The following is a 27,458-nucleotide window of genomic DNA, read 5'->3' on the forward strand; positions in this document are numbered from 1 at the left end:
TGTTTTTTTCCCGGGAGAGCATCCCAAAGGTGGGAGGGGAGGAGCAGCAGCCCCACACCGCCTCAGCTCCCTGGTTTTTCCCGGGAGAACATCCCAAAGGTGGGAGGGGAGGAGCGGCAGCCCCACACCGCCTCAGCTCCCTGTTTTTTCCCGGGAGAGCATCCCAAAGGTGGGAGGGGAGGAGCAGCAGCCCCACACCGCCTCAGCTCCCTGGTTTTTTCCCGGGAGAGCATCCCAAAGGTGGAAGGGGAGGAGCAGCAGCCCCACACCGCCTCAGCTCCCTGTTTTTTCCCGGGAGAGCATCCCAAAGGTGGGAGGGGAGGAGCGGCAGCCCCACACCGCCTCAGCTCCCTGTTTTTTCCCGGGAGAGCATCCCAAAGGTGGGAGGGGAGGAGCAGCAGCCCCACACCGCTCAATGCGACCCGGGCTCGGAGCCGCCCACGGGAAAGGTCGTTTCTGTGTTTATTGACCCAGCTCTGAAACAGCAAAATAATTTAATAGCTTAATAAACGGGATCGATGCAGGCAGGGAGGGAGTGGTGGTGAGGAGCTGGAGCTGCCCGGGTCACCCCTAAGAGTGCTGGAGGTGGGGGCACCTCAGGGGGCTGGGGAGTTAGGATGGGGAAGCTGAGGGGGAAGGATGGGCTGGGGAGGGGTGGGATTTATCCCAGGGCCCTGGTGGTCTTTGCAGACAGCAAAGCATCCCAGAAACTCCTGGCATGGTGGGAAGGGCAGTGGGAGCCCACCTGCAGAGCTGCCTCCAGCTCTGGGGTCTCCAGCACAGGAAGGACGTGGAGCTGTTGGGGTGAGGGCAGAGGAGGCACCGAGAGGATCAGGGGGATGGAGCAGCTCTGCTGGGAGGAAAAGCTGGGAGAGCTGGGATTGTTCAGCCTGGAGAAGAGAAGGCTTTGAGGTGACCTGATTGTGGCCTTCCAGGACCTGAAAGAGCTGATAGGAGAGATGGAGAGAGACTGGACAAGGGCCTGGAGGGACAGGATGAGGGGAGTGGCTTCAAACTGCCAGAGGGCAGCGTTAGATGGGATTTTGGGAAGAAATTCCTCCCTGGGAGGGTGGGCAGACCCTGGCACAGGTTGCCCAGAGAAGCTGTGGCTGCCCCATCCCTGGGAGTGCACAAGGACAGGTTGGAGCAACCTGGGGGTGGAATGAGAAGAGCTTTAAGTCCCTCCCATCCCAAATAATTCCATGATTCTCCGATCCTATGATGTGGCACATCCGCATCGCTCCTGTGCTCGGCTGTGCACGTGCCGGTGCTCAGCCCCCTCCTAATTGTTTCTCTTCATCTCTTTATGGCTGTTAATTGCTCCCTCCTCCGTTTACCGCGTTACTCCAAGCGCTGCTCTTAATTCCCCTCTCTTGCTGCAGGTGCCGGCTCTATTATTAACTTTTAATATGGAGCGTTAGGGATCCGTGAGTTTGTTTTCCTTGTTGCTGATGGATCTTTAATTGGCGGGTGGCTGCCAGGGTGGCAGGGCCATTCTGCAGGAATCCAATGCAAAGAGGGTTTCGCGTTCTTCTGCTCCCTCACCCGCTGCCAAACATTTTAAATAAATAAACGCGATTGCGTCAATATTATCCTGGAGTGAGGCTCGCAGGTGCAGGCAGCTCCTCCACAACCCAGGCAGCTCCTCCACAGCCCAAACCACGGCGGGATGAGCCCGAAGTCAGCCCTGCAGGAGCCGGGAAAGGGGGTTTGTCGGGAGCATCCGGCATCCCAGAGCACGTCAGCCCTGGGAAACAACGGCTTAATAACACTTTGCATTAATGTCCCGCAATGCAGACACTAATCAAGAGGCAGCATCTCCCACCTCCCACCTCTGCCGTGATTTAACCCTCCAGTGGCCGCCTGCAGCCGTGTCCAGCCTCCCCACCAGGGACTGGGGATCTCTCCCTCGGCACTCAGAGCTCTGAGCCAGCCCAAATCCCAGCTGCCAGCTCCAAATCCCGGTGCTTGAGGGTCGGTGCCAGCCCCCTGAGCTCCACAGCCATCGGGCTGGTGCTGTCGAGGCCCAGCAGGGCCCCCAGGACCCCCGGCCCCACACCGGGCACATCCCTGCCCCCGGGATGCCCAGGGCTGGGAGACTGACAGCTGTCACTCAGCCTGGTCTGCATCTCCCCAGCAGATGAATATTCATGGCGATGCTTTCCAAGGTACTGCGGGACCCTTCTGCGGGCTCTTTCCATTAACTATTCATGAAACACCAGGCAAAATGCTAATGCCAACAGGTTTGGCCCGGGAATCAGCTCCTCCAGCGCTGGCATCGCCGACCCTCACCCCCCTGTGCCACGGCAGGTGCAGACAGCGCCGGGAGAGGCATGAAAACAGGGATCTCTCCCTTCATCTTCCCTCATCTGAGGGCTGCTGGGGGCACCCAGGGGCCGGCAGGAGGGAGTCACGGGCACCAGGGTCTCTCCCCTCGTGCTGTGACCTTGGGCAGTCACTGCCACCGTCCTGCACGTCCACAGTCCTCCAGTCCGTCCCCCCCGGCACATCCCTGGAACATCCCAGGGCACCGGGATGTGCCCCTGGGCATGGCCGTGCTCAGGGCTGGGGAAACTGAGGCACGGAGCAGGGCAGGGCCAGCCTGACCCCGCGGGAGGGCAGGGGACAGGCAGGGGACAGGCAGGGGACAGGGACACTGCCGGCTCTGCCTGTCTGGCCCCGACACCTCTCTCGTCTCAAGCACAGCTCGCGGCCCCGCGATGCCATTACCGAGAGTGGCTGAGCTAATTAAATCGCTGTTAATGATACAGTCATTACCGAGGGCCGTAAAAGCCGACTCTCGGTGCCCCGGCCCCGCCGCTCGGCATCGTGCCACGTTCCTGCAGCCACGCTCCTGCAGCCACGTTCCTGCACCAGTGCTTCTCACAGCACCCCCGGGGCTGGGCAGGACAGGTCCCACGGGTGCCGGTGTGCACGGGACACTCGTGTGCTGTGTGTGCCCTGTGAGCACATCTGCCACCAGCCCGGGCTCCAGCAGAGCCCCCAGAACCACCATCCCGGCTCCACCGGTGCCACCGGAGCCCCTGGGGATCAGTGGGTGCCCACACCCCCCCCAGGACCTCAGCAAACATGGGAGACTTGCATTTGGGATCCGAAAACGCTGCTCCACTTCTGGGGTTTGGGGGAACGCAGGTATTGGGGAACACATCGGGGAAACTGAGGCACGGGGGGCAGGAGTGGGCAGGACTCACCCCCTGGCTCGTTCACATCCATGGGCATCTCCTGCCTGCCCCAGCCTGAGCTCCCCAAGGCTTCATCCCTAACCCAGCGCCCCAGGCTGGCTCCCCCAGGGCTTTTTTATCCCTATCCCAGCCTGACCCCTTGGCACGGGTGGTTTCCATCCACACTGGGATGCCCCAAGCGGCCCAACAGCCTGCGGGGAGCTCCTGTCCTTGGTGGCAAAGCAGCATCGCTGCCGGCCCCGGGACCCGCATCCCGGACACCCCACGGAGAAGGGAGCCGAGCCTGGGGAGCAGGAGGGGTTTGATGGAGAGGCTGGAGGAAGAGGGGGAAGAGGAGGAGCAGGAGGAGAGGGCAGCCTGGCCCTTTCCCACGCTCACTCCTCCCCGCCGGCTGCGCTCGCACGTCCCAGCTCACCTTCCTGGCATGTTTGATCTTGGCGAAGCCTTGGACCGATGGCAGCTCCCTCCTCCCACCTCCCTCCCGGCTTTTCTTAGTTTAAACACATGGACGCATGAAAAATAAATGTTGCTCAGGAAAGACAGCGGCAGAGGGCTGGGAAGCAATTAGCATCCAAAGAGGCATAATTAGTGCTCAGAATGCAAGCGGCAGAGAAGAAATAAAGTAGCATTCGGATGCAATCAGGGTCGCGCCTGAATTACACGCCGTTAACTGAATCGCTAATTAAGCACAGTGTGTGAATCACGTCTTATTAAGGGCTCAGCGAAGGCTCTGCCAGCCGGGACAGGGACCGTGGTGGGACGGAGGGACCACGGTGGGACAGAGGGGCCGTGGTGGGATTGAGGGGTCGTGCTACATCCTTGGTGGCACGGTATGATCCTTGATGGCATGATGCCATCCTCGGTGGCACCCTGTGATCCTCGGTGACATGGCGTGATCCTTGGTGGCACGGTGTGACCCTCGGTGACACAGTGCCATCCTCGGTGCTGCTGTTCACCCAACGGGGCAGGTGCCACGTGCACGTTTTGGGGACAGTCCCCACCGGGACGGCAGCAGCTGAGACTGTGCCCGTGCCCGTGGCAGGGCCGTGGCACACAGGGCAAGGGCTGCCTGCCTGGCAGTTCATTAGTTGTAATTAGCAGGACTCGCCTCATTTTAGCAGTCTGGGCAAATATTTGTTCAGGGAGCTCTGGCTCTCCAGCTCCCTGCAGACCGGGCTGGCTCCTGTGGGGATGGAGGTGGATGAGCCAGAGTGGGAAAGGGCAGGAGCCACGTTTGTCCCTCGGTGTCCCCCTGGGTGCCCTGTGGCCCTGCAGGATGCCCTGGATGTCACCTTCACACCCTTAGTGCGTGTGGGAAGGCAGGTCCCAAGAGGGGCCACTTCCCTTTGGGGATCCCCCTAGAACATCTCCACGCCCTGCATCCCACACACCTGAAATCCCACATCCCTGCATCCCACATCCCCACTCCCTGCCTCTCTGTATCCCCATATCCTTGCAGCTGCATCCCTGCATCCCACATCCCCACTCCCTGCACCCTCACCACCACCCCCCTCCCCCAAATCTCCCCAGTTTTCAGCCCAGCAGCTGCTCGGCCCCGGCAGCACCACACGGAGCCGGGAGTGCACAGAGAGCCCAACCCGCGAGGGGGGAGACGATTAATTATTCCTATTTTATCAAATTCAGACACGTCGCTAGGAAGGTCTAACAAGCTCCAGCTTTGCCCAGGGGGGCAGCTACCCTTGCTGCCTTCTCCTTTGCTTTCCAAGCCTTTCTCTTTTTTTTTTTTTTTTTTTTTCCCCGGGATTGTTTTTATCTTCACCTTCTCCTCCTCTTTCTGTTTTCCCCAGCGTTCCCCACATCTCCAATATACTCCCGTGTCCTTGCCGGGTGTCCCCAAATCCCTCGGTGGCGGGAGCTGGGGACGCACCACAGCCCTGCTCCGTCCCCGTGGGCTCCCCCCGGGCCGGGATCTCCCCAGCCTTTCCCTGGAAAAGTGAGGAGCAGCCCCGGAAGCTCCGGGTCTCCAGGCTGGCGAGCTCCTCGCCGGCACAGGGATGAAAGGCGGCGGCTGCGCTTGAAGCCTGGCAGTGGGAAAGGTCCTGGGAGCACCGCGGCGATCAAAGGGAGCCTCATCTATTTTAATGAGTCTGCGCCCGAGCGCTGCTGCGGCGGGTTCGGAGTGAGGAAGGGGCTCTCCAGAGATCAAAGCCCGCCGTGAGCACCGGAGGAGCTGAGGGGCTTGGAGGGAGGAGAGGGAGAGGAAGGAGGGGAGGAAGGGAGCAAGGGCTGGGGAGAAAAAAAGAAGGAGAGGCCGGAGATGTGGCTCTGAGCGCTCCGTTTGGAGCTTCCTGGGCAGGGCAGAGCATCAGGGGCAGCAAAGGGAAGTCAAGCCCCCCTGCCCTCGGCCAGCACAGCAGCCAAGAAATGTCCCTGTCACCACACGTGGCCCCACAGCCCCATCCTGCCGCTCCCGAATCCAGGCAGCCAAGCAGAGGTGGAGGGGGACAGAGGGCTGGGCAGCAAGGGCAGCTGGCAGGGACGTGGGCAGATGGCCCTGCTTGCCACGCTGGCAGGAGGCACAGAGCCACTGGGATGCTCCCAGGAAGGCACAACCAAAGGAGAGGCCCCTCCTGCCCGTCAGCACATCCCCAAGATCCCACCAGCCCCAAATCCTGGCTCCTGTGGGACACCAAAGCTGGGAGCACGGCCTCGGGTCCCGTCCCCAGGCTGGGATCTCACCACCAGCAGGTAAAAACACAGCGGGAACAGGAGTAAATGTGCAGCTGGAGCTCCTGGGGAGAATCCAGGAGCAAATGAAGATGTGCAGCACCGGAGCGCTCGTCCCTCGTCGGCTCCTCCGCGGACCCGTCGGAGATGAAAGCCCTTTCTCTTTTATGAAGGATTTATCAAGTTTAGTTTAAAACCCACCAAGGAAGAGTCCCTATTTGGATAAGCCTCTGGCTTGTGCTGGATTAATGTCCCAAGCTGGGAACTTGTGGATGCTTGGGAACATAATAATAAGGAACGGCAAACAGAGCAATAAGGCACGGAACAGCTTGGAGAAGGGATCTCCAGGGAGCCTTCTCCTCTTCAGGTGAACACCTCCAGCTCTCCCAGCCTGTCTCCAGAGCAGAGGTGCTCCAGCCCTTGGAGCATCTCCGTGGCCTTCTGTGGACTCACTCCAGCAGCTCCACGTCCTCCTTATCCTGGGGGTCCCAGCACTGCAGGTGGGGTCTCACCTGAGCAGAGCAGGGGGGGAGAACCCCCTTCCTTCCCTGCTGGTGATGCAGCCCCGGATCCGGTGCTCCCTGCACGGAGAAGAGACACATCCCCACACGTGGGGACACCAGCCATGCCCCACATCCCTCTCTCTCTTCCCAAAAGCTGCTGTCACCCGGGGGGGGGGAACCAGCAGGACCCTCGACTTCCAGGGCTGTGCCCATCACCCCGTGTGGTGCCTCCTCCTCCTCGCTGACGGCTCAATTATCAGCATTCAGCTCCCGCTGCCCGCGGATCCTGTAATCAAGGGCTGCGTGTGTATCCTGGAAAAAATTAATCATAATTGCTGAAAGCAAGACACATCACACTTGTAACTTCGGGCTGTTAATTAGGATTGTGTAATTGGATACAGCACTCCCTGTAAATCCAATTACCTGGGATTAGAGCGGGCGGCAGGGCAGCGGTGCCGGGGCACCAGGAGTGGGATGCAGCCAAGGGGTCCTGCCTACTCCTAAAACTTTATCCCTGCCCTTTCTCCCACCGTGACAAGGGAAGCTGGGATGGTTTCTGGCTCCTTATCACAGCTGTGCACCCCCAAACTCCCCCCCCCCCAAATCCTTCTCCCCGTCCCAGGAGCCCCATTGGCATCCAGCAAGGACGGCAGGGCAGCCCCACACCCGCCAACCCAGATCCATAAAGATTAAATTACATAAAAAAGGAGAAGATTTAACTACACCGAACAATCATCCCTTTTAATATCCACAGATAAAAACTGTAATTGTTTCCAAGGAGAACGAGGTAATTCCGGCTCAGTTTTATGGAGTTTTGGGCTATAAAGTCCCCGTGTGGAATCTCCCGGAGGCTGGCGCAAAGGCTGGGCTCACAGGGGGTTATTTGGATTATTTTATTTAAAAGGCAGCCGGAAAATATGGAACAATTACCCTTTAATTCAAGGTGTCCCCAGGGCTTTCTCCGCTCCCAGCTCTCGGAATACCTGAGGAGAGTGTGAGGCTCAGAGAAAGCAGGGACAGGGAGGACACGGCTGCCTGCCACCTGTGCAGGGGTGTGCACAGCACGTGTGTGCCTGTACAGGGGTGTGCACAGGACATGTGTGCCTGTACAGGGGTGTGCATGTACATGTGTGTGCACAGGACATGTGTGCCTGTACAGGGGTGTGCACAGCACATGTGTGCCTCTACAGGGGTGTGCACAGCACGTGTGTGCCTGTACAGGGGTGTGCATAGCACGTGTGTGCCTGTACAGGGGTGTGCACAGGACATGTGTGCCTGTACAGGTGTGTGCACAGCACGTGTGTGCCTCTACAGGGGTGTGCACAGGACATGTGTGTGCCTGTACAGGGGTGTGCACAGCACGTGTGTGCCTCTACAGGGGTGTGCATGTACATGTGTGTGCACAGCACGTGTGTGCCTGTACAGGGGTGTGCACAGCACATGTGTGCCTGTACAGGTGCGTGCACAGGACATGTGTGTGCCTGTACATGTGTGTGCATAGGACATGTGTGTGCCTGTACATGTGTGTGTACAGGACATGTATGTACAGGTGTGTGCAAAGGACATGTGTTTGTACATACAGGTTTGTGCCCAGGACATGTGTGCCTGTACACGTGTGTGTACAGGACATGTATGTACAGGTGTGTGCAAAGGACATGTGTTTGTACATACAGATGTGTGCACAGCACGTGTGTGCCTGTACAGGGGTATGCACAGGACATGTGTGCACATACAGGTGTGTGCCAGGCCATGTGTGCCTGTACAGGTGTGTGCACAGGACAGGTGTGTATGTACAGGTGTGTATATAGGACACACCTGTATGTGCAGGTGTGTGCACAGCCTGTGTGTGCCTGTACACGTGTGCACACAGGTCACACATGCCTGTACACGTGTGCACACAGGTCACACATGCCTGTACACGTGTGTACACGTGCCCCACGTGCCCGTACACGTGCGTGCCCATCCCTGCCCCGGCAGCCCCGTGCCTGCAGCCAGGCTGTGATTAACGATCGGGCACTTCCCAGGGGGTGATGGATTTGTATCCCTGGGAAGACAAACTCACTCCTCGCCCGCCCCGAGCCCTGCGAGCTTTCCTGACAACATCTTCTCCCCTGTCAGGCTGGAAGTGTCAGCCCTAATCCTGACTGACAGCAGCCGTTTAACACCCGCACTCCTGGCAGGAGCCTCCATTCATCTGCCGGGAAGAGGCTCCGTCCTCCCGCAGCCCCAGCCCTGCCTCTTCCCACCCCTTCACACCAGGATGACTTGGTGAATCCCACTTCCAGGGGAGCTCTTTGATCCTTCCCCCAGCCCGGACAGAGCCCCACAGGTGACAGGGGTGGTGACAGCCACCCACACCCCACAGCACAGGGTGTTTTCTTTCCCGGGAAGGACGGGACCTTCCCAGCTGCTCCCCAGGGGAACGGCTTCCCCGCTCAGCTCTCATATCTGATGTCCCTGTCCTTGTCCTTGCGCTTCCCTGCATGTCCCTGGAGGATAACAGACCATCAAACAGGAGGAAAACGCTGTGCCAGGTCCTTTCCTGGCTGGCACAGGCAGGCATGGAGTGCCAGGAGCACTGCAGAGGGGGTGGGCTGGCTGGGAAGACCCCAGACCCTTTCCTGGCCATCCCATCCCTGTCCCTGCTGCCAGAGCTGGGAATGCTGCTGCCTGCAGGAGTGGGAAAGACAAAAAATCAGGGAAAGAAAGGAGAGGGCAGGAAGGGAGTGTGTTGGGGGTGCTGGTGGCACCCCCCACTGCCACCTGCCAGCCAGAGCCTCCGTGCCAGGAGGGTCCCTGGGGGTGCAACAGGCCCATCCTTGGGGCATCCACCTGCACATTCCACCTTGGCAGCCGGACGTGTGGACAGGCCCCTGCACACAGGGGCACACACATGGCATCCCATCCTGCTGTGCCTGGGCAGGAGGGGTCGGATCAGACCCCCGGGGGGGAGCAGAGGGAAGCTCAAACCCCCTCCCTCTCTGCTGCAGACGTGCTCCCTGAGCTCCCTGAGCTGAATTATTCCCCTGCTGCCAACGCCCCGGGCACCACGTCGGAAATACCAACCCTGGCACGCCCGGGGGTGCCCACCCCGTGTCCCACGGCTGGCATGGCACCCAAACCCCGCTGCACTGCGGGGGGACGGCCCCGGGCACCGCCCTGCCCAGCCTGCTGCTGCCCAGCCTGCTGCTGCCCAGCCTGCTGCTGCCCTCTGCCGCGGTGAAGCTGCTGCCAGGGAAATCCTCCTCCCGGGGAAATCCTCCTCCCAGGGAAATCCTCCTCCCTCCCAGGACGGGCTGCCCACAGCGGGCAGCTCTGCCAGCACCCACGGCCTCAGCCTGCCCATCACCACCCTGCTCTGTGAGAGCCCTGGGCTGGCTCTGCACCCCAGGACAGGGATGCTCTGGTCCACAGGACAAGGATGCTCTGCATTCCAGGACAGAGATGCTCTGGATAGCAGGACAAGGATGCTCTGGATACCAGGACAAGGATGCTCTGCAACCCCGAACAGGGATTCTCTGCACCCCAGGACAGGGATGCTCTGCACCCCAGGACAATGAGGACAGTGATGCTCCACACCCCAAAGCAGGGATGCTGTGGACTCTGGGACAAGGATGCTCTGAACCCTGAGACAGGGATGTTCCACACCCTGGGACAAGGATGCTCCACGCCCCAAGGCAGGGATACTCTTCACCCCAGGAGGGGAATGTTCTGCCCTCCAGGACAAGGATACGTTGCATCCCAGGACAGGGATGCTCTGTGGAAGGCCTCAGGCTGGATTCAAACACCAGCAGGAATGCTGGATGTGCCAGGGGTCTCCCACTGCCAGGACACCCAGGAGAGCTGGTGTGGAGCACAGGGAGCAGCAGCAAAGGATCCAGGGTGAGCCTGGGCTTGGGGAACCACGAGCAAGGAGCCCAAACATCCGTGGGGATGGAAAACTCCCTCAGCTGAGACCCACTGGGATGGGGATGAGCATCCCCAGGGTCAGGGCTGTGTCTGCACAGCCATGCAGTGGGAAAGAACAGCAGTCCCCATGCCAGGGACAGGGATCCAGCCCCATCCATGTGCAGGGAGCAGAGCTCAGCACCCCCAGCCACCCATCCCACATTCCCTCTGCTCCCAACCCCGCGCCGGGACCCGCTGCGCCTTCACAGAGCCCTATTAACATAATTAATTATACCAGGGGCTTGTGGATTATCTAATTACAAACGAGCCTAGATTTGATTTTCCTTTTAATTAATTTGTATTATTTACACGCAGCAGCAGCTGCCCAGGCAGAGTCAGGGTAAATGTCTCCTCACTGCTCGGCAAAGAGCAGATCCCAAAGGAAAGGGGTGGCAGGGGGTGACACCTCGGTGACAGCACCCTGCAGCCCAGGGCATGGCAGGGAGACAAGGTGGGGTCCCACCAGGCCTGGGAAGGGGGGCACAGAGCTGCTCTGGGGGTCAGTTAAAGCCGGTGGCTCGTCCTGCAGTGGGACGTGGAGCTGCCACCCAGGGACGGCTCCCACCACGAAGTGCCACCAACCTGCAGGGATGTGACGTGCCCTGGGGTCCCCAAAGGGAGCTGTAGGTGCTGTGGGGACCCCAAAGGGAGGTGTGGGTGCTGTGGGGACCCCAAAGGGTCCCGGCTGCCAGACCTCACTAGAGGGCAGCAAAATGCTGCCGTTCCCAGGGCTGGTGGCACGGGACCACCGGTCCCAAGTGCTGGTGGCCATGTCCCCCTTGGGGACACCCAGGACTTGGAGGCAGCTCTCCCCAGCACTCCTGGAACTGCAGACCTCTGGCTTGGCCTCTCCACCAGCCACGGGAGATGCTCAGGAGCTCATGAGAAGTACCCAAACCCAGCACTGTGGCTTGGCAGGGTGACACTGAAGGTGTCCCCGCAGCTGGAAAAGTATTGCTGGGAAAACAGCAGCTGGGGACCCTGGGGACCAGACCCCAGCTTTGATGGAGACCTGCCAAACCCTCCCTCAGGCTGCAAGTTTCTCTCCCAGTCCCAGTTTTATGCTCAAAAAGCAGGACCTGCAGCTGAACAAAGGCGCTGCCTGTGCCCTGCTCCCCTCAGCTCCTGGGAAACCTCCCCTGTGCCAGGGTGGCTCTGGGTGCCAGGACCCCACTGCCGGCCATGGGGTGACCCCTGCAGCTCCCAAAGAGGTGAGAAGTGAAGGAGCCCAGGATGGACATGCCAAGGAAAGCAGCCAAGCAGCGCTGAAGGTTTGGGCACAGCATTCCCAGTGCCGGCTGTGTTTACTCCCGAGGACAGGCAGCCCTGTGCCATCTGGATCCTGTACAAGGGAATGAGATCCATTCAGAGGCACAGAAATTTCCCCCTTCAGAGGCAGCTGGGCACCCAAAGGGAGGAGACAGAGCCTGGGCACTGCTGGAGTGGGATCCCCTGCTCACCTCTCTGCTCCCCAGCTCGGAATTCCGAGGGTTACGGCACCAAAGCTCCGAGGCAATTCCAGGAAAGGCCTTGGCCAGGCACAAACTCCCTTGGTTTGCAGGAGCAATAAAAGCTGCCAGATGCACTGAGCTCCAGGGAGCAACGAGAGGCAGCAGCAGAGTCTCTCTGGAGGGTGGGAACCCAGAGAAGTTGTGGCTGCCCCGTCCCTGGAAGTGTTAAAGGCCAGCTTGGATGTGGTTTGGAGCAACGTGGGACAGTGGAAGGTGTCCCTGCCCATGGGACAATGAGCCTTAAAGCCCCTTCCAAGCCAAACCATTGTGTGACTCTCTGAACCCCCAGGAGGATTTCCCAGTGCCCAGTGCTGGGAATATCCTTTCTTTTTTTTTTTTTTCTTTTTTTCCGCCCACGGCAAGATTTTAACACAAACCAGCTCCGGGTGGGAGAAGGGCCAGGAAAGCTCTTTGTGCTCAGTGGCAGAGTTAAAACCTTCAGGGCTGTGTCACATTGCACCAGTCAGCAAATCCACCTCGAATCCGGTGTCTCTGCACTAAACCCAGCAGCGAAAAAAAAAACCCTCCATTTGAAGCCCAAAAATTCACCCTGAGCCTGTGCCAGGTGTAATTAAAATTTAAACCCCTTCCTCTCAGCACTCTGCTGTTTTCAAGTGGGTACAGAAGGTGCTTTTGCAGCAAGGCTGGGCTCACCTGGTTAATGCAGAGGATTTTCCTGCCCTCCTGGGGAAACAGTCAATAGTGATTTTTTTAGCTGCTGCAAAAAGCTGAGTGACCAGAAAACATCCTGCTCCCTTCCATCAGTAATTGGGCACCACCTGGGATGGGCTCCAAGCCCTCCAAGTAATTCCTGAGATTGTGCAAAGCCCCCCCTGAGCAAACACCCAACCCCAGGGCTGAGCCTGGAAAAGGAAGGCTGGCCAAGGAGCCAGCCTGGAGAACCAGGAGGAGGGAAAACCACACCAGTCCTCTTTGCTCCCTGGAAAGGGTGTTGGAATATTGTTTTCCCTGGGGAGTGACAAACCAACACTAGTTGGACAAGTCCCTCCAAGCACCACGAGGTGCTGGAGCTGATTCTGTGTTGCTGCAGCTGTGACTCAAGGCTGACCACAGCCAAAAATAAGGCACCACTGCTGGGGGGGGGGAGCAGCAGGATCTGTCCAGGACCTCTGCCTGCTTGGAAACACCAAAAATAACGTCTGAGCCCTTTCCAGTAACTCAGGAGACATCCCTTTCCTTTCCCCAGCTGATGCTAAAAGCCCTTCACTGCCCCAAACAGAATCACAAGAGTAAATCGATTTTTTTTAGCCAGGGTTTGGGGTCAGGAGCAGGATTAACCCCTGATGGATAAAGTTGGGTTTGCCTTCAGATGCTGCAAACTCTCATCAGCCCCTCTCCAGGCTCTGCAGCCACCAAAAACCCCATCCAGGCATTAACCACCTCACATTCCTGGGAATTATGGGGAGCACCAGCCTCCTCCTCTGCTCCCATCACTTCTCCAAGGATCTCCTCAGCATGGAAGGGAAGAGCCTTTGAAGGAACACCTTTGGCTGCCCCACATTCCCCAAATAACCCCCAGGGCCTCAGGGAGACTCCTGCCCCTTCCCTGCATCCACTTCCCTGCTCAGAAACCCTTTTAAAACCAGCTTTCAAAGCCAAAGGAGTAAAAATACACAAGATTATCACTATTATTTATTTGGTAACCTTCAGATTTACTCAAGGCCTATGTTTGCAACACGATACCAAGACTGTTATTGCTATTAATCTCTATTATTTACTTCTAACCTTTAAAAAGTGGCCTTCCTGCAGGCTGGGGCACATGTTTTGCATTTCCCAGAGCAGAAACAAACACTGGCAAGTGAAATGCTCTTAACAAGCTGCCAGGAGACCTTTTCCAGCCCCTCTAAGACAAGGGAAAAAAACCTCACACGTCGGAAAACCTCCTTTAGTTGCTTGAGCTGAACCCCCATCTCCCTGTGCAGGGCTTGGGCCCAGATTCCCCCACTGCAGATCCCAGCTGGAATTCCCAGTGAGGGACCCCACTTTGAGCTCCCAGGGAGAGGGGTGTGGCACAGACAGAACAGTTTTGCCTCTTCCTTCAAGGAGAGGCAGCTGGAGGCTCCAGGTGAGTTTAAGGTACACGTGGAGGGAGCTGATTCCCCCGAGGGAACACGGCGAGTGGGTTTGTTGTGTTTCAGAACAGCTTGTTCCCGAGCTGCTCCCTCCAGCAGCACGGCAACCACGGCCCAAACAAGGGGTTCACTGCCTGCATGGCCAAGAAAGAGGCATCAGGAGTGAGGCTTTGCCTGGTAACTGCATCCAGCTCATGGAAACAGCAGCACGTTCCCCACGATTCTCACCCACGAGCCACGTCACCGTCTCCGCATCTTCCCCGGCAGAGCTTGTGGCCTCAATTCAGCTTTTTTTCAGAGAGAAAACACTGATGGACAGACCCCAAAGGTTCCTCAGAAGATGCCTCCTCTTCCTCTGTGTGCTTAGACCAGCTCCAACAGCCTCAGCTCCCTTCCCAGTAACAAGAAGGATGCAGGAGCATCCTCCGAGCGGGAGCAGTGTCAGGGTGCTCCCAGTGTCACAGGTTGGAGCCTCAGCACCCAATTAAAAATTATTCCTTGCCTTCCTCGAGCCTCCCTCCTGTTTGTATTGATGTGGATAACAGAGGAAAGGCATGTTCTGCCTGAAATCAGCCTCAAAGCACGAGATGCAGACAACTCCCTCGACACCTCAACGCCGCCGCCGCCTCGTTAGAGGCACGAAACGACCTCGTGTTGCACAAGGTGGTTATTTCCTACCTGCACTCGCTGAAAACATTGGGGGATTCAGCCCATCACCTGGCAAACCATGCTGTGTGTGTCATTATTGTCATTCCTGCTTCCTCAAAGACCCCATTCCTCCACCCAGCAGAACGTGCCTGAGGAAGGGGCGCTCCGGGGACGGTGCCAGCCGGGGGGGAAAGGCACGTGAGGGGAAAAAAGGAATCAAAGAGAAATCCTCACTCTGCTAAATTATAAGGTTGTTAAAGTCACATTCCACACGACAGGAAGCCTCACGTTGTGTCACAGTGCTGGGAGGCAGCTGCAGCCTGTGGCAAACACAGGGCTGGCTTTTATCTGCCGTGGATACACATCCTCTCATGTCCTTCCAGGCCAGTATATCCACAATTCCTGAGCATCCCTGCATGTGACAGCAGAGCTGCGTCCCCCACACCACGAGCCACTGCTGGCTACATGAGCTGTGCCATCTGGGAGCACCATTTATCCCAATTACACCTAAAAACCCAAAAGGCAGAGGGTGAGGGTGGGTGCTGTGGGGAAGGAGTGAGGGCTCCGTGGGACAGCCCAGCAGTGGGACAGTCATGGAGCAGGGAATGCTCATCACTTCCATCCTCCCACTCCACAGGCTGGAAAATTCCCCCCAATATCACTTAATCTGCCTGAGTAGCAGCACTGGTTTATCTTTTTAGGATTAAGGACTAATCTATTTATAGCGAGCCCAGGCTCTGCACTCCGGGCCAGGGCTGCTGCTCATCTGCTCCCTGGGGAATTATGGAGCTGTGGCTGGGAATAAAACTAAGGTCACCTGCCCAGGGCTGGGTGCCAGGACCACTGTGGGAGCAGTGCCAGGAATTTGGGAATGTTCCCCCACTGTCACACAGCCCAGATAAATGACACAACTCCCTTGTACCCCCACCCAGGGTGACACAGCTGCCCTGGCTCAGGAAGGGCTGGGTGGTGGCAGCTCCTTGTTCCCTTGCCTGGGGCTCACAGGGAGCCACCAAGGCAGGGAGCTCTGTTCCACCAGGCTCCAAATCAGTATTTTATACCCGTTTTCCCTGCAGGAAACAGAGGATAAGGGCAGGGTGGGCTGCACTGGGGCCGCTCCACTTGCAGCAGCATCACTGTTGGCAATAAAGAGAGGGGCAGAGCCCACTCAGAGCCTGGGCTCTGATTTAAGAGCAATATTTAAGAATTATCACTAAAATCCACATGCAGCACGCAACCTCCACTCACACTGACAAAACCAACCAGCCAAAACCAAACCAAAAATTTCCTCCCCCCCAAAAATGGAAACAACGTCATCACAACGCGGGATGAGAGTGGGCAATTCACCCAAAACCCCCCCAACAAAGATTCCACGGGATCATTCCACTCTCTGACAGTACCTGGCAGCAGAGAAAACCTCCCCTCCCCCTTTGTGATTCCCAAGTTGTTTTGGAGCTGCAGGAGCAGGAGGAAAAGCCCTGGGATGGACCCCCCCAGCCCGCTGGGTGTGTGACGATGCTTGGACAGCCCAGGAGCCCCAACAGGGACACCACCACGGCTGAGGGCAGTGCCAGGCTCTGCTGCCAGCACTGCTAATGAGGCCCTGCTAATTTGGAGGGCTGGCAGCAGCGGGCAGAGGTCACAGGCTGCCCACAGGCTGCTCCAGGGATTTGCTGTGGCTGTCACAGCTCCCAGCACGGGGCTCTGTGGGAGAGTCGCCCTGCTGGGAGAGGTCAGAGCACAGGCTCGGATCACAGAGCTCAGGTGTGACCTGGAACTGCTGCTCAGGGAGGTTCCAGCAGCTCCAAAGAGGGCTGGGAAGGAACAGGACACTATTGCAGGGCCAGCAGATCCCCCTTCCCCTGCCCTGTGGCTAATCCACAACCCGGCAGGAGGAGAAAGGTTAAGAGCAGTGCTCTCCCAAGGTCCATGCCCACCCCAAATCCACCACAGCACACCCCACCCAGCAGGAGGATGGAGGTGAGGAGCATCCCTGCTCTGTGGCCATCCTGCTGCCCCACAGAGCCTTTGCTCCTTGCCCAGAGCACCCGCCCCTCTGCGTTTTGGCTTTTAAGCATAATTAGGATCCGTGGTGCTCTGAGCTGGCAGGATTCACCCCTCCCACGGAGACCTCCTTGTTCCCTGTGCGTGGTCATTAAAGGGAGCTGAGGATCCTGACAGTTTGCCAAGGAAAACAGAGAGCAGGGCAGCTCTCTCTCCTCTCTCGGAGCGATTGCCTCGCGCGGCTCGTGCCCAAATGCTGCTGCCTGATTAATAAACATTTCATGCTCTGGAAGTTAATATTTCACCCAGAAGGATCACAGGCTGGAGTGCACAAGCAGCCAGCTTCCCAAGGCACGGGGGGAGTCCTACCAGGATAACAAGCCTGGGCTCTCTGAGCCGCCTTTCCCATCCCACCTCCCCTGCTCCGAGCCCACCCTCGGTGGGGACTGAGCCCCTGGAAAAGGGATTCCCCCTGGGAACAGCCACAGTGTGTTTGTCACTGGGATACACGAGGTGACAGTGCCATGTGCCCTGGAGCAGAGCCAGGAGCACTTGGTCCCCAGGGTGTCACTTCCACCAGGTGCTGATGGAGAGGAGAATCCCACAGGGAATTTCCACCCGGCAGGCTCGGAGCAGCCTTCCACAGCCAGTCAGTGGAGTGTGCAAGGACAGCTGGGATGCCCAGACCCCTGTGTCCCACCCAGAGGCCACCACTGACCTGTGTCCTGTGCCACCTGCCCTGCCCCTGGATCTCTTTTACAGAGGGAGGGATCCCCTAAACCAGAACGAGCCATTTTGCACCCGAATCCCCATTAAACCAAGGCTCTTTTCTCAAAGGTCAGTGCCCTGGAAAGTTCCCCTTTTCAAGGTGACTCCTCAAGCTGTTGAGATCCAACATCTGCAGGATTTTCCCTTGTAATAATCCTGCTGAGATTCACCTAATCTCCCAGTGACTCATCTGCCTCCCTGTATCCCTTGTCCTAATTACCATAACCCTCCTCAGCCTCTGGATCCTGCCATCTCCCTGCACGTCCCTGTTTTCCAGCAGACCATTCCAGCCCTGTTACTGTTTTCCCAGATCTGGAAACACTCCCTCCCTCCCATTAATACCTCCCAAATACCTGGCCAGGTTACAAACACGGACAACCAGCCCCTGGCCAGGCTGGTTCCAGCAGAGCTGGGATTTCCTGGGAGCTGTGCCAGGGGTTCCCCAGCTGCTGGACCATGAGCCCTTCTGCCCCTCTGCTGATGTGGGACTGGGATCATTTTCTGGGGGTGGAATTCCCAGCACAATCATGGAATGGTTTGGGTTGGAAAGGACCTTAAAGCTCATGCAGTTCCACCCCTGCCACGGGCAGGGACACCTTCCACTATCCCAGCTTGCTCCAAGCCCCGTCCAGCCTGGCCTGGAACCAATCCAGGGATTGAGAGTCCACAAATTCTCTGGGCAAGCTGAAAAAAAATCCTGAAAAACCTTTCTCCATTATTTCATCTCCCCTGTTAGGGAGTGACAGTGACAGCCAGGTACAGGACTGTGACAGCCACTGCAAGGGGCAAAGAACCCAAAACGCTTCAAAATCAGCAAATCCCTCCCAGGGAAACTCATCCAGCACTTCCCAGCTCCACACCTCGGGTGACTTTGGGATTCTCCTGCCAGGGGCATCCAGCCCTGCCTCAGGCACCTTCTGCTCCAGAAAAAACCTGCCAGTGATGAAGTTCTCTCCAAGGCAGGAGCTGAACCTGAGCAGGGACCCAGCTCCAACCCCAATTCCCCCAGAAAGCCCTCACGAAGCTGTAACACTTGTTCACTCAACACGAACCAAACGTGGCCAAACTCCCAGAAGAAGCTCCTGAGGCCAAGAAATCAGCAACACTCCAAGAAGAAACATATGTTTATATGCAAAACATCAGCTTACAAGAGTTCCCTGCACACAGGAAAACTAAGGGGAAAAAAAAAGGAAAATATCCTCATCCTCCCTGTTTTGGGCAAAGCTTTATCAGGGATCAGGTTGAAATGTTAATTTGGGGTCTGGCTCGTTAAGGGTCCCTTCTCCTGGAGTTCTTGGTGGGAACAGTTGGAGATTAGACACATGATGGACAAACTCTTCCCATCCTACCCCAGGCATCTTTTAAAGGCATCAAACATAACTCTGAGAGTTAAAAATTAGGGACCACGGAGGTTCACATTCCCAAGCATCACCTCCTCGCCCCGAGCATGGGAAAAGGCAGGTCCTGGGCTGGCTAAAATGGATCCTTGTTTATCCCAGGCCCGGCCAGGCAGCGTCTTCCCCGTGTCCTCACTTCAACGCTGCCTTTCCAACCTCATTCTTTCACTGGCAAAAACAGGTCACCATCTGCTGTGCCTCCTGACTCTGGCTAAGTGACAGCTCCTGCCTCTGCAGGAGATCCAACTGCTCCTCAAACGCTTTCCTTAAAGCCAGGGAGTACAAAGATCCCCTCTCCAAAGCAGATGACCAACAAGGACAGGGGGGGCAGGGGTGAAGGCTGTCACAGGAGGCCTCCAGGCTATGAAATAATGACCAGAAACAGCTGCCACATTCACCAGCTTGCCCCCAGGAGACCTACAATTTCCACCTGTGGGGAAGGAATTCTACCTGCTCCACTTCCAGCATTTATTTTCCATCCTGAAGTCCACAGTGAGCTGGGGTGCAGACATGAGGCAGGTGACAGGCACAAGACAAAAGGCCTCCAGCTCCCCCAGCTCTGCAGTTCCAGGCTCTGGAGCAGAAACCAGGAGGTTTTAACATGAAAAAAAGGCTGCAAAAACAAGAGCCAGGGAAAAGCTGCCTCCCCTCTCAGGGAGCCTCCATGCCTGGCTCTGTCCCTGCCGTGCCCTGGGCAGCTCCAGGCTGGCACCTTTCCATCTCCTGCTGCTTCCTGACAGCCATTCCTGGGGAGAAAAGCTGTTCCTAAATGTTTTCCCTGCTGCACAAGGCAAGTCTCCCCCTCACTGAGTGACAGGTTCACTCGGTCACCGTCCCACCAGTGACACTGCCCTGCCAGCCCAGAGAGTGCCTCACTCACAGGAGGGAACTGAATCCACATCCCAGACAAGCTCCCAGTCCTCTTGGCTACCTGGACTTGGATGACTGCTCTTCTTCACAGGGATAAGATTTTTAAAGTGCTGGGTTTCGACCTCAAAGCTCCTCCTGGGAGTGGGAAAAAACCCCATAACAAGCAAACCCCCCAAATATCAGCGACGCGCGTGGGCTGCACATCGTGGGGAGGACAGAGCACAGGACCCTCTTCTTCCCAGGATAGAAAGGGAAGTGGGATTAACACCTCACTCTGCTCACAGGTGTCCTTCAGCTGGAGCCCCTTATTTCAGCTGGAGCCCTTCAGAGACAGCAGCCCCCAGACCCACAAATGCTGTCCCAAGGCAGGGGCAGCTGAGCTGTGCAGGGCACAGGGGTCTCTCCCTCTCCTGCCAGGGTGGGACAGGGACAGTGACAGCCACCACCGTGGCCAGAGCTGCTCTGCCACTGCCAGAGCTGCAGATTCATCTCCCCAAACCTCATCCAGCTGCACTTCCTCGCTGCTCGAATCCCAAATCCCCATTCCCCAGCCCTCCACCCCCCTCCCCGGGTGCCCTGAAGGCAGCAGTTCTCCTCGTGGTGACACTTTACATCCATCCCCCTATCCTGGCATGGCCCGCCGGTTGCCATGGCAACGGCCCGTTTGGAGGAAGGGAGGTTTATTATCAGTTTCTCTATTGAATAAAACCTCGGATGAAATTTTGTTTTCTCCCTACCGATGTAAAAATGTCACGGATTTGTTTCTGACCCTGCTCAAGCTCCTTTCTGTGTTTATGGATTATCCAGGGCAACTTTCAAAGGGTGTTTTCTACCCGTGGAGAGGGATTATGTGCACACTCCTCATCAGGGCAGCAGCTGAATCCCCGGGAACAACTCACCCGAGCCCTGGGATCAAACCACAAAGAGCAGCATCCTGGAACAAAGCTCATCTGGACACTTCCCAACCCTCAAGAAACATGTTAACTGTTGTTAATTAAACAGCAATCAGCTGTTTCCAAGCGACAAAACTTCCCCACGCACCAGGGGGGCCCCGAGATCCATCCTGGGAGGTGCAGGGCGCTTTCTGCTGAGCAATTCCACGTGCTCCAGCAGGAACAGAGGGGCTGCAGAGCTCCAAGACATCCATGAATGAGGCCCTGAGGCTGAATACCAGAGAAGCAGAGCAGCAGGTTTATGAGTCAGTCGCAGGAATGTGAGAAAACTGGGTAGGAAACGCTAAACAAATGGCAGATTTCTTTTTTTCCAGGCTCTGTAGCAGTGCCAAGGACCCTTCCCACGCAGGCCAATTCCCCTTTTTCCTCCTGGCATCAAAAGCTCTTCAAAATTTGTTCCCATCACGCTTTCGGGCTGACGCACTCCCCAGCCTGTTCTCTGAAGGACAAGGATGTGGCTCCAGAAACACTCCAGGGTGTTCAACAGGGCTTTTAAAAGTCAGACAGGAGGCAGCCACAGGGAAACTGGAGAGCTGCAGCACCACTGTGAGCCCATCTCCTCTCTCCCAGGACAGGAGGTTCCTAGAAACACACGTGAGCCTGAAAATCCCACTTCACTGCGGCCCAGAGAGCCCTGCCTGGGCAAAGAGCCCTTCCTGGAAAAGCAGGGAGAGCCATAAAATCCTCAGGTTTCATCCCCGAGGGGTTGTGCAACACGTTTGCAGAGCACATGGAGAAGCTGCTCGGGTGAGGTTTGGGAAGCACAGTCCACACTTGGGGAAGGGTGGCTGCTCCTGTGCCGGGTCCCTGGCAAGCCCAGGGTGCAAGTGGCAGGCTCGGAGGGGGCTCCCAACAATTCCAGGGTGGGCACTGGCACGGATGTGCCTCCCCCTGTGCCACTGACAAGGGGACAGGGAGCAGAGGGAGCAGAGCTGGGAAGCAGCCACTTGTGAAGCCACAGCACATCCCTTGCTCCATCCCTGCTCTGATCCCAGGCACGTGCAGCTCCATCTGGCCCAGAGCTGGACAGCTGCTCCAGCCACCCCTGGCTCCCACCACTCGTGATCCCTGGCCACCCCCCAGGATGACCCTGTCCCTGTCCCTCCCCACTGCTGAGGGATAAATCCCAGGGTACCACCCCACGGGAATCTGCTCCCCCTCCTTGGCAAGGCAGAGGCAGGTGCTCCACCAGATGGCACATGAAAGATGGATCCAGCATCAAAACCGAAGAGTCAAAGCCCACAAGCCTCTCTGCTTGTTATACACCACTTTGGACCACGACCAAGGAAGTTTATTTATTTATGGACAAGCTCTTTTTGGCCAGGAACCCGCCCACACTGGGCTCTGCCACCCCTAGAGCCACCTCCCTGCTCCTGGTTCCCAGAGACACCCCACTGTGGGACACCAGACCTGTGGTGGTCCAGACCTGTCATGCTCAGCCAAGTGACAAACACGTCCTGTCCCCCTCTGGGATTTGCACTGGGATTGTGCAAGGCACACAGCAGATGGGAAATGAGGCTGTAGCCAAACTGGGAATAGCACCTCAGTCCCTGGTAATCCCAAACTACAGCTGCAGAGCTCAGCCAGGCCAGCACACAGGGCATGGATGACATTCCTGATTACACTCCGAGGGCAGCAAAGGCAGCCAAGTGCAAACACCTTTTGATCAGTGACACAGCTCCTGTGGCTCGTGAGGGAGCTTTGCAGAGGTGGAGCCGTGGAGGAGTCAGCACCTGGTGACATGAGAAGGTGACCTCCAAAACCTCTCCTCGGCCATGACATTCCCAGCTTTGGCTGCTGGAAAGGACATCCCATCCCCTCTGCCCACACCCCCACACCAGGTAAACATCTGCCACACATGGCTTTCCAAGGGCAGAGCATCTCACCCTGCCTGCAACAGGTTCATGGAATGGTTTGGGATGGAAAGGACCTTAAAGACCATCTTGTTCCACCCCTGCCATGGGCAGGGACACCTTCTACTACCCCAGGCTGCTCCAAGCCCCATCCAGCCTGGCCTCAGACACTTCCAGGGATGGGGCAGCCACTTCTGTGGGCAACCAGTGTGGGTATCCCAAGTGCTGGGACAGGGAGATTCCCAGCTGTGCAGCCCCACTGCTTGGGAGAGCAGGAGCCAGAGCCCCTCCTGGGTGTAAGTTGTGCAGAGCTCGAGGGCAGCACCTACTCAGATGTCACAGTGTAGATTTAGGAGGTCACTGCCCACCCTTGAAACGTCCTTGTCAAGGGAACAGGGATCATCTCCCACCTGAGTTCTGCCAAGGCCTCCATCCAAACTCCTTCCTTTGTCTCACACCAAATGCAAAACACATTCCATCAACAGCCCTGGTGCTTTATGACCCTTTTCTCTCCAGACTCCAGGCGAGCAGGAAACATTCCCTCAGCCTTTATCTCAGGGCCATTCCCATCCGTTTGCTGCCTCAGCTCCACAGCAAACACGAGGGAGACTCGAGATAATGAGAGTTTTACGGAGTGTGGAGTCACGGCCCAACAATGGGAATGTGGGGACGGGATGGGATTCAGCAGGCAGGGCTCAGAGCTCCATGTCCTGCCAGGCTCCACTCCAGCTGGGAAATCACTTTATGAGGCTGCAAATACATTTCTTCCCCTTCTCCTGGGAGGTCCTGAGAAGGCACAGATTTAATGCTGCTCCCTCCCTGCCCTGTATCGATCAGCGATCCGAGCTCTGGAGCAGAGCTCCCATCCATTAGGAAGAGGCTCCTGCTGCATTAAGCCCTGTGGCTGCAGTCAGGAGCCCTCACAGCCTGACTCCAAGAGCAATTCCCTCCTCTGTTATTGCATTTCCAATACGAGGCTGATCCCTAAGAGGTCACATTTATTCCCATCATTAAAAATTGCAAACTGGACGGGTGACAGCCAGGGCAGCGAAGAGGTCCCTGCAAACATCCCCAGCCAGGGGGACAGAGCAGCAGGGACACTGCTGGTTTTCCAGAAGGACACACTGCACAGGAGGGAAGAGGCCCCTCTCCAGGGAGCTGCAGGTTCAGTGCAGGGAGTAAAACTGAAAAAAGAAGGAATTCCAAGGAAGGGAAGGGTGTGAGGAAGAGCGGGAGGGGGCATATTGGTCCATGCAGAGATGGTGCCTTTGCAGAGAGAAGGGTCCTGAGACACAGGCCAGGAACCCCAGCCTTTGGGAAGTGTCAAGGGCAATAATTCACGTCCTTTAAAAAACTCCAGAGTGCTCCAGAGGAAAGTTTTCCCATTCACACGGGCTGCTGGACACACTGCTTCCAAAGGAGTGTTCCCAGAGCTCAGAGAGCTGAGCAGGAAGGGGCAGGAGGCAGCAGGGGAGGTTTTTTTCCCCAAATCAAGGAGTTGATTTCAATCAATCTGAATGTGGAAACAGCCTCCTATTATCCTAGAGAGGCCAGGACCCTGACCCTGATCAGAAATGCTGGTTCTCCTCTCCTGGAGCTGGGGATGGGCTTTGCCACAGCTCTGGGTTACCCCGTGGGGACTCACCAAGGTCCATCCCAAGGGAGGTGCAGGAACATCACTCCACTGGTACCCCTTCCCAGAGGACACAGACTGGAAACCCCTGGGCTCCAAGGCTGAGAGCCTGTCACGATACCAGCCAAGTAGGCAGCAGGTTTTTATCCTAAAAACTGGACAAAATGGCTTTTTTTTAATCCCTCCATTTTGAGGCTGATCCGGTTTTCTTAACCCTGCGACAACTCTCTGCCACGCAGGGCTGGTAACTTCCTCTCCAATTTCTCAGCAATCCCTCCAGAGCAGAGCACAGCAGATTTCCCTAATTCGCATTAGCAGCACCATTTGCCTCGCCAGCCACAGAAGGAGCACCTGAGATTAAAGCAGAGCTGCTGCCCTTGGGTTTTCCCTCTCACAGGCCACACCACGGGCAAACAGGAGATGCCAAACCTCTCCTAAAGAGCAGAAAAATCTATTCCCATCCCAGGCTGTCAGACGCCACGGATAATTGATACACGGATCCAGGAGATAAAGAAATCAAGCCACTCTTCCTGCTGGAGCCCCCTTCTGCCTCGGGCTCCCAGAGCTGGGCAGCCTCTGACCTTGAGTTCCAGCATTAATGTCGGAGCAGGGATATCACACACTCACTCAGCCCATCCCCTGGGGTTTCACTTTCTCCTGGCCCTGCATAATGGCAGCTTTGTCCTCGCTCTAAAGGAAGGAGCAGCCAGTTTATTGCAGGCCCGGCTTGTTCCCCGAGATAAGCCCGGTGAAAAATGTCACCTGCTGGTTTGATCCACCCCAGTGTGTGCCACTTTAGCAGCTGCTCTATCCCAAACACCCATTAGCATCAAACAGGTGGAATAATACCAGTGTGTACAGCATCCATACATAAACATGAGAGCTGGGGGAGAGAGGCATTTTCAGCTCCCAGCCCTGGCTCAGAGCTGCTTTGTTTAGGAGGGACAAGCCCAGACTCACAACGAGCTCCGCTGCAGCATCCAGGGGCAGAATTCCCAGCAGCTGGACACAGGGGGCTCCCTGCAGCCCACCCAGCTCAGGGCAGCAAAGCAGGACCCTCGGGGGTGCCAGGGGTCAGCGGGGCAGTGCCCAGCAGCTCAGCAGAGCCCTGGGAATTCATTTAAAGCCATCTCCAAACGGTTTAGTTTCGCTGCCCTTTGGCAGCCCTGTTTTGATTCCTTGCTTGAAATAAATGGAAAGCTTGGATTCAGCTCAGCACACAAACAGCAGAGCCATATGAAAAATTACCTTTGCAGGCACGGAGGATTCACCTGGGACAGAGCCATTACCTGGTAACCAGGAAACAACCACGGGTTACCGGCGTCACGCCTGCCTTCACCCGGGCTGGGAGCGTGTGGAAGACTCAGCTCCCTCATTACTCCCGGGAAAAGCAGCCCCAGCAGCCTCACCCAAGTCGCAGCAGGAGCATCCCAGAAGTTGGCAGCTATTCCCAGCCCTCCTGGGGTGTTTAAATTTACTGTCATCATTAAGGGCAGAGACGGGAGAACGTCGAACGCGAGGCATTTTGTGATGGATTTGGGGCTGGAGAGGAGTTAACTGAGAAACAGAGCATTTGTCTTGCTTTAAGTCATTATCCTTGCAGGAAGGATCCCTCTTCCCAGAGCAAGTCTGCTGTAATTTCTGCCACCTTCCCGACCCCCTCCTGTTTCAGATGTCAGGCTGAGCTGCACAGAAAGGCTGGCTCGTTAAGGAACGTGCACAGAACAACTCCAGCAGGTTGGGATGGAGTCCCCCAGCAATCAAAACAGCTCTGGAGTGAGCACTGAACGCTGCTGTTTCCACTCCATGTGTGGAGCCCTCCCTGTGCTCACACAGCTCTGCTGTGGGGACACTTCTCTCTGTGCCTCACTTGCAGTTTCCTTGACAACACTTCTATTTTTTTAATAGAATTTCTTTTTTTTTTTTTTCCCCTTGCCCCACTCCACGGCAAGATCAGGCCTGACTTTGAATACCACGAATAAGAATTAGCAGCACACCCCAAAAGCCTGTGTGTAACACCAGGTCCCTGTCCCACAGCTCCCAGTGTGACCAGCAAGGCAGGAGCTAAGGGAACAGCTGGGAAGGTTGGAATTGTCATTCAGTTGTGCATGATGCAGCTCTTCCTCCAGATTCTCCCCTGCTACCCTGACAGTATTTTGTTACCCTTCAAATTCTCCCGAGAGAGGGTTGTCAGGAATTGGAATGGGCTGATGGGGAGGCAGTGGAGTCACCACCCCTGGAGGTGTCAAAGACATGGCTGGACGTGGCACTCAGTGCTCTGATCAGGTTGACAAGGTCTAGCTGATCAATCAAAGGTTGGACTCAATGTTCTTTGAGGTCTTTTCCAACCTTAATGATTCTATGATCTTGTTTTTAATGTCTAAGGAGGAGAGAAGGGAAGAAATCCATGGATCACACCCACTCCACCAGGAGCTGCTCCAGCCCGGGTCACACCACAGGTCCCCCGGGTACAAGACACTGCAGCTGCCTCCTCCAGAGCACTACCCAGCCCCTCCATCCCCGGGGGAGTCCATCCCATCTGCATTTTATCCCTCCTGTGCCTCCTCTGATGGCAGGAAACCCTCTGACTCACTCACTGCCCCCAGGCAACACGCACAAAAGAACCACCTCTCATTGTCAGGACTAGTCAAAGATCTCCCAGCCAAGCAGATGCTCCCCTCCCCTCCCTGCCAAGGGCCAGAGTGATGGGATTGAAGTGCTCTGCGGGAACATATCGATCCCATCAGAGCTCTCAGAAGAGCAGGAGGCTCTGCCTGCACTCCCAGCCAGGATTAGATGTCAACACGCTGCTGCTGTTTTAACATCTCCCCCCCACCAGCCCCACTCAGCCTGATGGGTTTCACTGCCCTGTTGTTCAGGAAAATTTGTGATTCTGCTGCTCAAGCCATCTAATATTGCACGCAAGAACGTCCTCTCCCCTTTTACTGCTGGAAACTGAAACGGCAATAAATCAGGGAGAGGCAGAGCCTGCCTGAATGGGGAATTATCCACGGCCAAAGGTACCCCAAAGCACCAAGTCCAGTCAATTGGAATAACCAGCTCAGCAAGCCCGTGCCACCCAGCAGGCTAAGGATCCCTCTGGATAACAAGGACGAGGAAAAAAAACAGCTACAGAACAGTAGCCCAGGAAGGTCACGAGCCCCACAAACACATGGCCTTGCCAAAGACAACCCAAGGGCTTCCTGAGTGCTATTTCAGCCAGGGGTTCACGCTGTGCTTCATGTTCCCTGCACACATTCCAGATGCTGGGAGCCCCAGCCCTCCTGCTTGGCTGGGAGCAGGGGCCTTCCACAACATGCCACCCTCAGGCTCCCTGCACGTGCATCCCCTCAGGGAGGACCTCAGTGAGGGAATCCTTTCAGTAA

General features: G+C 56.8%; 1 long non-coding RNA gene across 1 annotated transcript in view; it reads right to left on the bottom strand.

The window, feature by feature from the left end:
* Nucleotides 1-600: 600 nt before the first annotated feature.
* The window catches only part of LOC127479900 (uncharacterized), a 28,187-nt gene continuing 1,329 nt past the window's right edge, over nucleotides 601-27,458 (bottom strand). Inside the window, exon 3 of the long non-coding RNA XR_007907707.1 lies at nucleotides 601-1,687. This is a non-coding gene — a long non-coding RNA (uncharacterized LOC127479900). The remainder of the gene's footprint in view (nucleotides 1,688-27,458) is intronic.

The sequence above is a fragment of the Manacus candei genome, unplaced genomic scaffold (genome assembly GCF_025592945.1).
Source record: "Manacus candei isolate 608988 ecotype Guabito, Panama unplaced genomic scaffold, ASM2559294v1 h1tg000070l, whole genome shotgun sequence".
Taxonomy (NCBI): Eukaryota; Metazoa; Chordata; class Aves; order Passeriformes; family Pipridae; genus Manacus; species Manacus candei.